We start from the raw sequence: 14668 nt of genomic DNA, 5'->3' as shown, positions 1-14668 counted from the left end.
AAACTTGTTTCCTGCCTCTTGCTTACTGTGCCCCTGCCACACTAACTGGCTGTTTTCTAATGTTTCCAGCATGCTTCTACCTCCAGCGTTGTCCCTGCAAAACCATTTCTCTACATGGCTCATGAGCTCTTCTTCAGATAATTGTTACTTTGTTGTTTCTGAGAGCTTTCCTGCTTGGGAATGCTGTGAAGCAGAAGCTTTTCTTGTTTTGTTCCGTGCTCTGTCTTCAGCCTAGAATCATGCCTAGGTTTGAAGGCTCTGGTAACTTATTGATCATCCCTTAAGTTGCTTGGGACCTGAGGGTCTAACTCCATAGTTGAGCATGTGCTGAGTATGTTCTCAACATGGGTGAAGTACTTAGCACGCAGACAAGCTGCTTGGGTAAACCTTCAGTTTGTCACCTGTGTTGGCTTGCTTTTTTTTTTTTTTTTTTTTTTTTTTTGTCAACTTTACACAAACCTAGATGTATCTGGTTAGAGGGAATCTCACTTGAGGTGTTGCCTCCATCATATTGTAGGCAAGTCTGTTTGGCATTTTCTTGATGGATGATTGATTTGGGAGGGGTCAGATCACATGGGTGTTGCCACCTCTGGGCAGGTGGTATAGGAGCTCTTGGGTTCTCTAAGAAAGCAGGTTGAGCAAGCCAGTATTCTTCCATGGCTTCTGCTTCAGTTCCTCCCTCCAGGTCCCTGCATTGGCCTTCCGTAATAAACTGTGGTAGGAAATATGGAAGCTAAATCAACACATTGCTTCCCAAGCTGTGGTTTTATCACAGCAATAGAAAACAAACTAAATCATGTAGACTGATGCGTTCAACTTTATTACTCTGAAAAACAACAGTTTGCTAGGAGTGCCCTAACCAACACTCAGTACTTGGTTTTTGAGATGGTGTCTCCTGTCTTACAGATATGTAAACCATACTTGGCTTTCTTAAACTACTTTCTAGTTACTGTTCTATTGCTGTGAAGAGAGACCACAACCGAGGCTTTTTGTTTTTTGTTTTTTGTTTTTTTAAGGTTTTTTTGAGACAGGGTTTCTGTGTGTAACAGCTAGTGTCCTGGAACTCACTCTATAGGTCACCAGGCTGACCTCGAACTCACAGAGATCTACCTGCCTCTCCCTCCCCAGTGCTGTGATTACAGGCATGTACCACCATGCCTGGCATGACCAAGGTATTTAATTGTGGTATCTTGAAACTTGCTTATAGTTTGAGAGGCTTAGTCAATTGCCATCATGGTAGGGAACATGGTGGCATTCAGGCAGGTGCTTGGAGAGGAGGTAAAAACACTACATCCCAATTCCTAGGCAGACAAAGAGAGGCAGAGAGGGAGAAATCTCAAAGTCCACCCCCCAGTGACACACTTCCTCCAAGAAGACTATACCTTCTAATCATTGTAATCCTCTCAAACAGTTCCACTCACTGGTGACTATGTATTCAAATATATGAGCCTATAGGGCCAATCTTTCTTTTTTAATTAATTAATCATTTATTTACTTATTTATCTGTTTAGTGCATTGTGTTTTCCCTGCCTATATGTCTGTGTGTGGTTGTCAGACCACAGGAACTGGAATTACAGGCAGTTGTGAACTGCAGTGTGTGTGTTGGGAGTGGAACCTGGGTCCTCTGGAAGAGCAGCCAGGGCTTTTAATCTTTGAGCCCTCTGTTCAGCTTCTATAGAGCTGTTTTTAATTCAAGCCACCACAATTTTTTTTTCCAGCACATTTAAGTCTTAGCAAATAAAGTGTAATTATTTTTTTAAGGTTTTTATTTATTTATGTATATGAGTACTCTATTTGTTTGTGTGCTTGCCTGACAGAAGAGGACATCGGATCCCATTATGTGATGGTTGTGAGCCAGCATGTGGTTGCTGGGAATCCAACTCAGGACTCCTGGAAGAGCAGCCAGTGCTCTACTACTGAGCCATCACTTCAACCCTCATAAAGTAATTTTTGAGTTGAAGATACAGAGTGTTTGTCTTGGGTTTATTCCCAGCACATCAAAAATTTTTTTTGAGATTATAATATTCCCCCTTTATATATTTCTCCCTTTCCTCCCTCCAAAGCCGTTCATAAATCCCTCCCTACTCCTTCAAATTTATGGCATTTTTTTTATTGTTACTGTGTGCATGTATATATGTATGTAAGCATAAGTATTCCTAAATATAACCTGTTCAGTTTGTATAGTGTTAGTTGTATGTATCTTTTCTGGGCTGACTATTTGGCACTGGATAACCAGTTGGTGTGCTCCTACCTGGAGAAGACCATCTCTCTTCCCAGCTTTCCTCAGTTGCCTATAGTTCTTTTTGTAGGGTTGAGGCCTTGTGGGCTTTTCTCAGTTCACTTTGGTGTATCCATTGATGTCATCCTTGTTCAGCTCGTATTTGGGCAGTTTGTTTGTGAGACTTAATGGGTGTAACTTCTGAAAATTGCTAGGGGACACAATCTCACAGAAAACTTACTGATCTTCTGGCTCTTAAAATCTTTCTCTCCTCTTTTCTAAAATGATCCCTGAACCTCAGATGCACGAGTATTTTGTAGATATAGCCATTAGGGCTTCACAGCTCTGCATTTTGATTAGTTGTAATTTTCTGTAATGGTCTGTTACAAAGAGAAGTTTCCTTGATGAGGGGTGAAAACTGTACTTATCTGTGAGTATAAGGACAAGTGTTCATAGGTTCTTAGGGATTATGCAGGGTTAATAAATTAGTGATTGTGGATTCTCCTGTAATAGTCTTGCCTGTGCTAGCACTGAATAGTTATATTAGGTTCCATTACCGGCCATGGTTTCTCTTTTATTGAGTGAGTCTCGAATCTAATTAGAGTGCTGTTGGTTGCTGCCACAGTATTCATGCCACTGCTGCACCCTTGAGGTCATCTTGCCATGTTGGTCCCTAATATCATTTCTCTATGTCACAATGGGGAGAAATTTGTTTTTGTTCTTTTGTTTTGTTTTGTTTTGAGACAGAGTTTGTCTTTGTAGTCCTGGCTGTACTTTTCTTTGTAGCCCTGGCTGCCCTTGAACTTGCTCTGTAGATCAGGCTGGCCTCAAACTCAGAGATCCACCTGCCTCTGTCTCCCTAGTACTGCAATTAAAGGCATGTGCCACCACAGCCTGAGAGAAAAATTTTTAAAAGAATGTTTAATTTCTATGTCTGTAGTGTACAGCTTGCATGTGTGTATATGTACCACGTGCATACCTGGTACCCAGGAAGGTAGAAAAAGGACATTGGATCTCCTGGAACTGAAGTTACAGATATTTGTGAGGCGTCATGTGGGTGCAAGAATTGAATCTAGGTTCTCTGTAAAACTAGCCAGTGTTCTTAAGCACTAAGGCATTGCTCCAGATCCCACAAAGTGAAATTAAAACAAACAAACATAGAAGTGGTTTGTTACATAGTTGATTGTGGACTTTTACTAATTTAGTGGAATTTGGTCAGGAAAATATCTGGGACAATTGTATAACGTATAACCAAAAGCCAGAGCAGCCACTTGAACTTAAAATTGACTGCTAGTAAACACTTAGTTCCCAGGGACATTAGTCGAATTCCAAGTGCTCAGTAGCAGAGGCTAGTGGCGCCCTGAGATAAGCAGATCAGTAGAACATTGTGCCACCCAGAAAGTTCTGTTGGAGAGCACTGCTCCAGAAGGCCTTCTTCAGCATGGGCAAAGAAACTCTACAGGTTTGAAGTCTGTCTTCACTCTTCCAACAAACGTTCCTGGCCCTTGATAATTAATTGATCTAGTCTGTTGATATTTGGGACATTATCCCTTCCATACCATCCCTCCTTATCTTTACACTTCCCTTTCACTGTGCCACAAGCTGTGCCTGTTAACTTTATTTTTATGAATGTTTTTGTTTGTGACTGTTGAACTCTTGGGCTCAAATGATCCTTCTAGGTTACCTCCTGAGTAGCCTGGGCTATATAGGTAGGTAGTTCTTGGGAAATTTTCTTTCACAAAGAACAGAGATTAGCAATTTACTAATGATTAGGTACATCAGAGTAGAGCTAATGAATCTTGCTGAGTCAGGCTTTTGTGATGGTATTTAGACCTGGTATTTGTTAAGCTCCACCTACTAGGCCTTGTAGGGAGGAAGATGAGAGAAACTTGGAGTGGAGGGTGGAGCCTGGGGTGGAGCCTGGAGTCAGTGGTAGAAAGAGAGTAGCCACATGTCAAGTCTGTTTTCAAAGAATTCTGAAGTCTAAGAAGCAGCAACATAAACTTGTTAGTTAAAAGGTGAAAAGTGCTTAGGATTTTATTTAAAAATTCAGAATTGATAGAGATTTTTCTAGGAAAGTGGTGGGAATTGTATTATGGGTAGTCATTATTTCAGGAGCTAGTGGTTAAGGCAGGCTTTGAAAAATGGTGTCTTTCAAAATGTAGGGCTGTGAGACCTGGGAAAGATCAGTGTTCTCAGTGAAAAGAGTAGTGGGATTCATGAGGTTGGAAAGGTATGTCAAGGGCCAGCTTTGGAAGGGCATTGATTAAGCATTGGAGGTTGTGTTCTGCAGGCCAAAGAGTAACAGCTGAAAGGTTCAGCCAAGGGAGTGGCTGACTACCTTGTCTAACACATGCCTCGGTAACTGCAGTCTAGGCATAGATTTGGGAAGTCAGAGAGCAGGCTGTAACAGTTGATGAGTCATTTGGTTAGAGACATTGGAGCCTCTGAGACTGATGTGAGAGAGACTGTTGAAACCTGCTTGGATATTGGAAAGATGTCCAGAGAGTTCTGGAAGACGCAGATGATGGCTAGGCTGCTAACAGGGTATCATAGCTAAGAACAAATACTTTTCATTTGCAGAGGAGGAAACATGTATTTGGGTCACAGTTTCAGAGGATTTTCTTTGTGTCTCCTGGCTCCGCAGAGTATCATGGCACAGGAGTGTGTAGTAGAGGAGTTGTCCACTTAGTGGTTTACCAGGAAGCAGAGAATAAGAAGGAAGTGGCCACACACCCCTAAGCGCTTGCTCCCAGTGGCTTACTTCCTTCATCTAAATTCCTTCATCTAAGTCCTGCAGCTTGAAGCTTACACATTTTCTCCATTGATGCCACCATCTGGGGACCAAGCGGAGAACAGACATCTGGACCTCACTCAGGGACTGTCGTCTTTTTTTTTTTTTTTTTTTTCCCCTCCTATTGCTGTGAAGATACCATAGCCAGGGCAACTTATAGAAGAGTTTATTGGGGGCTTACAGTTAGAGGAGGCAGGAAGCATGACAGCAGGCCGGCAGGTATGGCACCGCAACAGTAGCTGAGAGTTCACATTTCCATCCACACAGAAGCTGGAGGCAGACAGCTCATTGGGAATGGTGCTTTCTTTCGAAATCTTGATACTCACCCCCAGTGACACACCTCCAACATGGCCACCCTCTGAATCCTTTCCAGACAGTTCCACTAGCTGAGGACCAAGCATTCAACCATATATATGAGTCTCATTTGAACCACCGCAGGGACATACTTTGCTGCTCCCAGTACACCACTACTTGATTATATCTAGCAGGAAACATTTCTAGGTTACAGCAGTTTCAGGGGAAACGAGCTACTTAAGTAGTGACCTTTGCATTATCTCCTATAAAACTAGTCATATCAGTGCTTTACAGTGTTGAAAAATGTGTGATATGCCACTTATGCCTGCTAAAGCAGACAAAACAGTTACCTGAAATCAGAAAAACCTGTTGCATAGTCAGTACAAACTAATATGTTAGGAATGAGAAAATGAATGAAACTGAAACTTTGTGTTCAGTTTTGTTTGTTTGGTTGGTTGGTTTGGTTTTTGAGACAGGATCTTGCTATGTAGCCCTGGCTAGAAATTACTGTGTGTAGATAAGGCTGGCCTGAAACTTACCGAGATCCACCTGCCTCTGCCTCTGAAGTGCTAGGATTCAAGGTGTGCACTACCACACCTCACTTTGCAGTTTTGTTTTTAATGTGATTTCCAGAAGAGAATGGGGCTGGCTAGTCTCAGTTGTCAACTTGATGAGCTCTAAAGTCACCTGGACATGGAACTTTTGGCATGCCTGTGGGAATTATCTGGATGAAGTTAATTGAAGTGAGAAGATCTGCCTCTGTGGGTGGCATTGTTCCCTAGGTTGGGATCCTGGGTTGTATAAAAAGGAGAAAGTGAGCTGAGCAGGAGCATTCATTGCTCTCTGCTTCTTAGGTGGATGCAAAGTGACCATCTGCCTCAAGCTCCTGCTGCTGTTACTTCTCCACTCTGATGGATGCAGGTGACCCCACACTGTGAGCCAAAATAAACTCTTTCCCCTTTAGTTGCTTTTGCAAAAATTTTTTATCACAGCAACAAAGAAAGTAACAGGGGAACACTGGGGAAGGCAGAATTCTTGGCTAGCCATGTGTGTTGTGCTCTTCATTGCTTTTCTGTCCTGCATTTATTAGTAGCCAGGAGTCATTCCTGAGTCCCTTCCTTCTGCCATCGGTCACTTCATCCTGTGGTTCCTGTCAGCTCTTGCATCTCAGATTAGTGCTTCTGAGCTGGAAAGGCCAGAACATTAGATACATGGAGAAACTTTTTAAAGCTCGAATTTAGCCTTTTGCACCTTTTATTGAATCCGTTTCTAAGCAAATACCCCAGACTATGTATATTATGCTGTAACTTAAATTTTTTTTTTCTTGAGAGTTTATTCATTTTTATCTCATGTGTATGAGGGTCTTGCCTGAATGTATGCTTGTGTGCTGGTGCTTGTGGAGGCCAGAAGACAGTGTTGGATCCCCTGGGAGTGGAGTTACACTCAGCAGTAACTTTCATCTGTGTTGGAGTGAAATTATTATTATTTTTTAAAGCAAGCTTGATAGCTCTTAGAATTTGTCAAAGCATGCAAGGCTTGAACCTGCAATGGATCCTCTTACCTTGGTTTCCTGAATGCTAGGATGATGAGCATGAGCCACAGTGCCTAGCTTCCTAGATTATTTTTTTTTAAGGGTGGAAACCTAGAATATTAAATATCTACTAATACCTGTTTTAGTTGGGGTTACTATTGCTGTTACAAAGCACCATGACCAAAAGCAGCTTGGTCACTCACCTTCCATGTAACAACTTGCCATCAAACGCATTGAGGATAGGAACTCAAGCAGGGTAGGAACCTGGAGGCAGGAGCTATTGCAGAGGCCAGAGGAGTGCTATTTACTGGTTGGCTCTTGTGGCTTGCTCAGCCTGCTTTCTTATAGGACTCAGAACCACCAGACCAGGGATGGCACCACCCACATTAGGCTGGGCCTCCGACATCAATAACTAATTTTAAAAATGCCCTACATTCTTTCCAGTAGCCTGATCTTATAGAGGCATTTTCACAATTTAGGTTCCCTCCTCTCAGGTGACTATAATTTTGTCAAGTTGACATAAAACTAGCCAGCATAGTACCACTGTATATTTACTACTATGTGGACAGTTTTCCAGGAAAGGGCAAGATGCAGAAGAGCAGGTTGCTAGGACCCTGAGTACTCCTCTGCGCTACCCTCCCAGCAGTATTGTAGTTTTGTCTGCTGCTGCTTTCACAGGGTGCCAGTATGCATCTTCAACCATTAATACATTGTTATTCTCTTACTCTGATGAACAGATGTTTACTATCCTTGATTCATGAATACTCCTTTATCAAACTGATTGAATAAATCAGCCTGCACTCTCACAGGTCCAGTGAGGAGCAGCGGTAGTAATGAAGTTCCAGTGACATGCTCTTTTATTTTAACTGCCATGAGAAGAGAATGACGGTATATATGTTCTCACTGTAATGAAATGAAGTGTGTAGGAGATCCTGAGATGAGTGTTGGAGACACTCATTATTCTTATAGCTCTTAAAATGCTATTTTTAATATAGCTTTAGAGCACTTTTATTTAACGGGCATCATTAAAATAGATTAAGGATAGAGTAATTAGTCAATATATTATACAGAAAAGTTTACTGTTACAATCATGAGCACTATGTAAGAATTATGAGTATAGAGAAAGGAAATGTGTGTGTTTGCTAATCGTAACAGACTTGTTAGCCTAGCATAGTGGTGTAAGCTTCTTGGGAGGCTGTAATGGATCTGTTAAGTCCATGAGTGCTAGACCAGTCTGGGTAACATAGACTTCATCTCAATTTTAAAGGAGGGAGAAAAATGGACAGGGATATAGCTTAGTCATACAACAGTTGATTGTTATTCATGAGGCCCTTGGATTCAGTCTCAGTTCCACTCACACACACACTCACGCACACATGCACAGACTTTTTGAACCAGTGTAGGTTGGAACTGTGGTAGCAGAAGAGTATATAGACTGACAAATTAGATAATGATATTAAATCTTTGATAGTCTGACAGTGTTTTGTTTTTTGTTTTTTTTTTTTTTTAATCAAATGCTATGGTATAGTGAAAATGGGTTTAGGTTTAAAAATCTGCTGGTTGATCTAAGATAGTTTGGTGGGTAGTGGAGGAGCATGCTGCCCTAAGTATGACAACACGTGTTCCATCCCTTGGATGTACATGGTAGAAGGAGAGAACCTTTTTCTGAAAGTTGTCCTCTGATCTACTCATCCACATGTAAACCCACAAACGTGCACATACAGATATATTAGGCATCTGTGGTTGTAAGAGATAACAGACACTGTTCAGGGAGAAAGGAAGGATTGGCCTGGGGCTGTGTTCTTTTGCTTACTTGGAATATCAGTTTGATCCTTTGCACTGCATGAACCAGGTGCAGTGGTACACACCTGTGTGCTTGGGAAGAAGGGACTAGAGCAACATTATTTTGGCTCAGGGATTCAGAAGGTATAGTCCAGAGTTGACTGGCTTTCTTATTTCTGGGCCTGTGGTGAAGAAGATCATCATGGAGGAAGGGTGTGGTGGAGCAGAGCTGCTCATCTCCCTATGGCCTGGAAGAAGACAGATAGTAAGAGGCTGTGAACATGTTCTGTCTTCTTGTCTCTAGGATCCCACTTCTTCTAACAAGGTCCTGCCTTCAAAGGTTTCTGCTAGCTTCCAGTAATGCCATAAAATTATAAATTCATCATCAGACCTGACATAACTACTCATCTTTCCATAGCAATACCAGCTGCTCACCATGCCCTCAACAAATAAGCCTCCTAGGGGGCAAACTGTAACAGACCCGTCTTTACTCTCACCTGCTATTGTGTGATTTTAGGCAATCTACTTAACCTAAGTGGGTTTCAACTCTAGGAATGTGTGCCTAGCATGAATTAGGCCCTAGAATAAAGCCATAGTGCATGCACATGCACATGCACACACTCCCAGAAAGAGAGAAAGCGTGATGGCATATGCCCATGATCCCAGTATTTGGGAAGTTGGAGGACCAGAAGTTCAAGGTTATTCTCAGCTAAAAAAACAAATTCAAGGCCACAAAAACAGTAATATTTTTGGATACACATGTATGCTTTTTATCCCTACCCCAAGTGGTGAGATTACCACTACGTGTGTGTGTGTGTGTATGTGTAGCCTTGGCTGTCCTGGACTCGCTTTATAGATCAAGCTGGCCTGGAACTCACAGAGATCCACTTGCCTCTGCCTCCCGAGTGCTGGGATTAAAGATGTGTATCACCGCACACCGATTACATGCAACTTTTTAAAAAGACGTATTTTCACTATTTTTAATTATACGTAGGGTGAGTCTGCACATGGGAATGTCCATGGGACTGCAGGTGCCTACAGAGGTCAGAGACGACAGATCCTCTGGAATTGGAGTCTCAGGCAGTTGTGAGCCACTTGACATCGGTGCTGGGAACATCAGCTCCCCTGGTAGCAAGAGCTCCTGACAGCTGCACGTCTCCAGTCTGTGCATCCAGCTTTTACAGTGGGTTCTGGAGAACCAAACTCAGGCCATCAGGCTTGAACACCTAGCGCTTTTTACCACCAAAACCCCAGGCACCTACCTAATTTGACTATTTCTATCATAATTAAGTTTTTCACATTCATTGTCTCAAAGTCTAGCTATATTTATAGTAGCATGCTACTTAACAGTTGAAACCCTGCAAAGTGAATAAACTAATTCATAAAAAGCAAGAAGCCCTGCTTCTTCTGCGTGTTGTCTTGAATACCCCTCAACTCATAGTCCTCTTCAGTCCCTGTCAGCTGTTTTTTTGCTCCACCTCTTGATTTTGGATTAACTTTATTAGATCCGGTGTGCAGAGAGTGCTTGGATTAAAGGTGTGTGCTAGGGCTGGGTGAACCACCCCATAATCACCTGTTACAATAAACAGAAAGTTCTCGGATTAAAGGTGTTTTAGGGCTCAACCAAACCAAACAAACAGGATTTTACAGTTCACAATATGGAGGTTCACAATGGGATCAAATATCCTGCAACAACACACTTTTATGTAATTTAAAATAATAAAAATATTTAAAAAAGTTATTAGAGATTTAAAATCTTGTCTGTTATGCAGTTTTTTGTAAGGATAGGTATATCAGTTCCACTGGCAACTGTAACAAATTTACGAAAGCTGGGGCCTTAAAACAGGTGGGCTAGGCTGTGCATGATAGCACACACCTTTAATCCAGGACCATTACTCAGGAGACAGAGGCAGATAGATCTTTTTGAGTTCAAAGGCTAGCTTGGTCTACAAAGAAAATTCCATGACAGCAGAGAGACCCCGTCCTGAAAAACAAAACAGAAATACAAGTGGGCCAATGTCTTGCCACCAACCCTGAGTTTGGCTCTTGGAAGTCACATGATGAGAGAACCAAGTCCTGAAAGGTATCCTTGGATCACACATGTGCCATGGAACTCCAGTGCACAGCCACCCCACCTCCCAATAAGGTTGTTTTTGTGTGTTTGTTTTTTGAGACAAGGTCTTCCTGTGTGGCTCCAGCTGCCCCCTGCCAGCCTCTGCTTCCCAAGTGCCGGGAGGAGGACTTTACCATGCCTGGCTACTTTTAAAACAATAAAACTGCATTCTGTCATAATTCTGGAGGACAGAATAGCCTAAAATTAGTAACCATTTACTCAAAATCAAGGTGTCAACAGCGCAGATCTCCTGTGTTGCAGGATGTTTGATCTCATTGTGAATCCCAAGATTGTGAACTGTAAAAACTGGTGTGGCTTAGCTCTAGCACACACCTTTAATACAAAAGCTTTCAGTAAAAAGGATTAAATAAAGTTAATCCTAGGACAAGAAGTGGAGCAAGCAACCAGATGACAGGAAGTGAACATGGAAAAAAAATCTGAAAAGAGTTAGAAGAAGTCTGGAGGACAGTTAAAGAGATGCACAAGAAGTAGAAAGGAGAGGCATAGAGTTGAAGGGTATCCTGGAGAAAAGATTTTTCCTTGTGGGACATCAGCTGAGGAGGAAGGTCAGCTGGGTGCTTTCTCTGCCTCTCTGAGCTAGCAGGCTTTCACATCAGCATGTGTCTCCTGAGTCTTTATTGGTAAAATGGAACGCTTAGGATTTTATATAAAAATAACACTCATGTCTCTAGGGAAATAGCCTGTTTCTTTAAACAGTTTTTAAATGTAAAACCCATTTTCTTTATTTGTATATGTATGAGTGCAGTGCTTGCAGAGGGCAGAGATACCAAATGCTTCTTCAGAGCTGGAGTTTCGGGCAGAATGAGCTGCCCCCTGGGGGTGCAGAGAGTCGACATCTTCTGCAAATGTAGTGTTCACTGTCATCACCGAGATTTGTCTAGCCTGCTAGGTTTTTTTTTTGTTTGTTTGTTTTTGTTTTTCTTTCGTTTTCTTGATAGGGTCTCACTAGTTAGCCTGGACTGTCCTGGAACCAAGCTAGCCTCCACTCACAGAGCTCTGCCTGCCTCTGCCTCTGTGGGGTTTGAAGGTGTTTGCCACTGTCCAGCATGGTAATCTGGTTCTTGACCCTACTGTCTGCTCTCTGTTGACGTCTCTTTGTGGTACATTGCTGCAGTCTTCACATGGCCTTCTGCCTGTATGTATCAAATCTCCCTCTGCTTTTTGTGTTCATACTTGAATTTTGAAAAATCCTTTTTGAAAGTCAGAGCCAAAATTTATTCAAAGCTGACGATTTTATTAAAGTGTAAAAGGAAAGGCCAGGGAAGGTAAGCTGTAACTCTCAAAGCTTTTGAAGGAATAGGATGGAGAAAAGAAGGGGGGGAAAAAAAACAAAAACCAACAACTCTTGTGGTTTGAGTTAAGCCTGCATAAAAATCAGCTACAGGGGGGGGGGGGGCTTTAGGAAAAAAACAAGGAAGTCCAAAGTACCAAAAACAAACAACAGCTAAAACATCAGTTCTAGTCAGCATCTGAAAGAGACTGGCCCAACAGAAAGAAAAATGTGAAGCTGCATCTCTGGCTCAGGACTCAGAAAGACAGGCAGATCCAGCCCATCATCCCGGCACTCATGGGGACTGCCCCTTTGCTCCTTCCCTGAGGACTCGTGGTCTGCCTCTGAGCTGCATCCTCAGGCCACCTCACACTGCAGACACCATTCACAGGGGCCTTGTGTTTTACTTGTTCAGTTGTAAGATTTCTAAAGTACCTTTGTATTGTTTCCATGCTTGAGGACCGTGATGTACAGGTCACAGAACTGTAGAAAGAAAGAAGTCACTTCTTGCACTAAAATTTACTGAGGAAACCAAAATGCCAAATTAGGAAGTTTGTGTTTAAAAATTACTGTTTGGGTGGGTGCATGCCTTGGAATTCAGAAACTAGCTTGCACAAGTTGGTCTTTCTTTCCACCTGTGGGCTCTGAGGATCAAACTCAGCTTGGCAGGCTTGCATGGAAAGTGCCCTCCCCCTACCCCCATGGAGCCATCCTACTAGCCTGGAAATTTATACTTTGTAGGCAGTGGGAAGCAATTAGGGTAGATTGGTTGGTTATTTTGTGTTTTGGAAATATTGATAAAATGAAATAGGAAGACTAAGAAGGGTAAGTGGTTACATGTGTGAATGGTGCTGAGGCTTCAAGGAAATGTCACACTAGAGTTCAGATCAGCAGGAAACCTCCATTCCCGAGAAAGATGTTGGCATCTGTAGCTTTATCGAGGGATAACTAATTAAACAGATTCATTGTTTTAACTGTTAGTTGACAGGTATCTGCAGTCATGTCACCTCTGCCATAATTATGATGGAAGATTTCTCACCCGGCAAGTGTTACCTTGAGCTTCTTTGAAATCATTCCCAAGCACACGGCCTCTGGCACTCTTTCTGTCCTTATCTGTAGTCCACCCTTGTGTTCATGTGGAATCATGCAGTGTGTAGTATGTCTGGTTTTTCTTTCACTTAACACAGTGCTATGTGAATTTTTGCATGAATAATGCAATTTTTAATGAATAATTGCATTATTTTTTTAATTTTATTTTATTTTTATTAATTACAGTTTATTTACTTTGTACCTCAGCTGTATCCCCCTCTTCTTCTCCTATGCCCCTCCCGCTATTGCATTATTGTTTTTTATTAGCAAGGAGTATTTCACTGTGTGCATGTCTAACAATTGTAGCCATTTTCCAACTAGATTTTGAGATGTTTGCAGTTTTTGTGAGTACAACTTTATTAAATGTTTAGATACAGGTCTTCATGTGGGCATATGTTGCACTTTCTAACAAGCTTGTTGGAAAATGACATCAGCCAGATGTCATTTGGGACTCATGGGAACCTGAATTGAGGTAGGCAGCAGGGTGGGAAAGACATTGTCCTGGCTTAGCACTTGCTTTCTGAGTGACCTGAGGCAAGTCAGTTAACTTGTCTGAAACTGCTTTTGCTCAGCGGTTAGACAGGAATAGTGATATCCAGTGCTAAGTTGTTGCTGTGATTAAATGAGTTGACTTGGAAAGTGTCTGTCTTTGAATGTTAGACATTACCCTTCCTTCCACCTTCCCCTTGAGGAAGGTCACACAAACATTGCTGACTAGTCTCTCTTTAACTTCCCAGGCACCTCCCTGAGATGATATTTCTTTGGTCAGACCATTTTACACAGTCACTGTGCCCTCATATTCCCATCAACAGCCTAAGAAGCTTTTAATTATTCTTTTCTGTGTCCATATTTTTAATTTTTGTGTTTGTTTTTCTCTTTTTTTATGTTTACCAAATATTTCTTTTCTTTGAAGTATGCTAAGTGCTTCCCCCCACTTTTAGTGTGTTGTCTGGTTAAGCCACAAGTTTTTATTGGGTATTTTTTACAGTCTTTGACTTAACTTTCATATTCTTGTGTCTTTTGAAAGAATTTTAACAAATAAGTTAGAAAATATAAAAAATAGAGAGCAGATTATAATTTTTTCCTGTAAATAATTTTTTGGTCCAGTTTAAGACATTTTTGCAGAGCCCAGTGACATATCTTTAATGTCAGTATTTAAGAGGCAGAGGCATTCAAATGTCTCTGAGTTAGAGTCCAGCCTGATAGATACATAGTGAGTTAAAGGTCAGCCAAGGCTACATAGTAAGACCCTGTCTCAAAAAAGTAAAAAGTGAAAAAATGAATCTTTGCCTAATGGGAAGCTAATCTTTTTTTGTGTGTGTGTTTTTTAGGCATATATTCTATAGGTTCATTCTGTTATTTTGAGTTCATTTCTGTATACAGCGAGATAAAAGTTGGTGTTTGTGTTTTCATGTGGCTATCAATTTGCTCAAGACTGTTCTTGCTTATTGAAGTATTGTGCCACTGTTGCTGAGCTATTAGCTGTGCTTGTGAAGGTCTGTTCTTAAGGGTTTTTGTTGTTTGTATTGCATTTCTCTAAAATCTGTGTTGATGCC

General features: G+C 41.6%; 1 protein-coding gene across 2 annotated transcripts in view; it reads left to right on the top strand.

Moving 5' to 3' along the window:
• The window catches only part of Ankfy1 (ankyrin repeat and FYVE domain containing 1), a 76344-nt gene that overhangs the window by 3466 nt on the left and 58210 nt on the right, over positions 1-14668 (top strand). The window lies entirely within an intron of this gene.

The sequence above is a fragment of the Meriones unguiculatus genome, chromosome 7 (assembly GCF_030254825.1).
Source record: "Meriones unguiculatus strain TT.TT164.6M chromosome 7, Bangor_MerUng_6.1, whole genome shotgun sequence".
Taxonomy (NCBI): domain Eukaryota; kingdom Metazoa; phylum Chordata; class Mammalia; order Rodentia; family Muridae; genus Meriones; species Meriones unguiculatus.
This window is presented reverse-complemented; position numbering and strand designations above follow the sequence as displayed.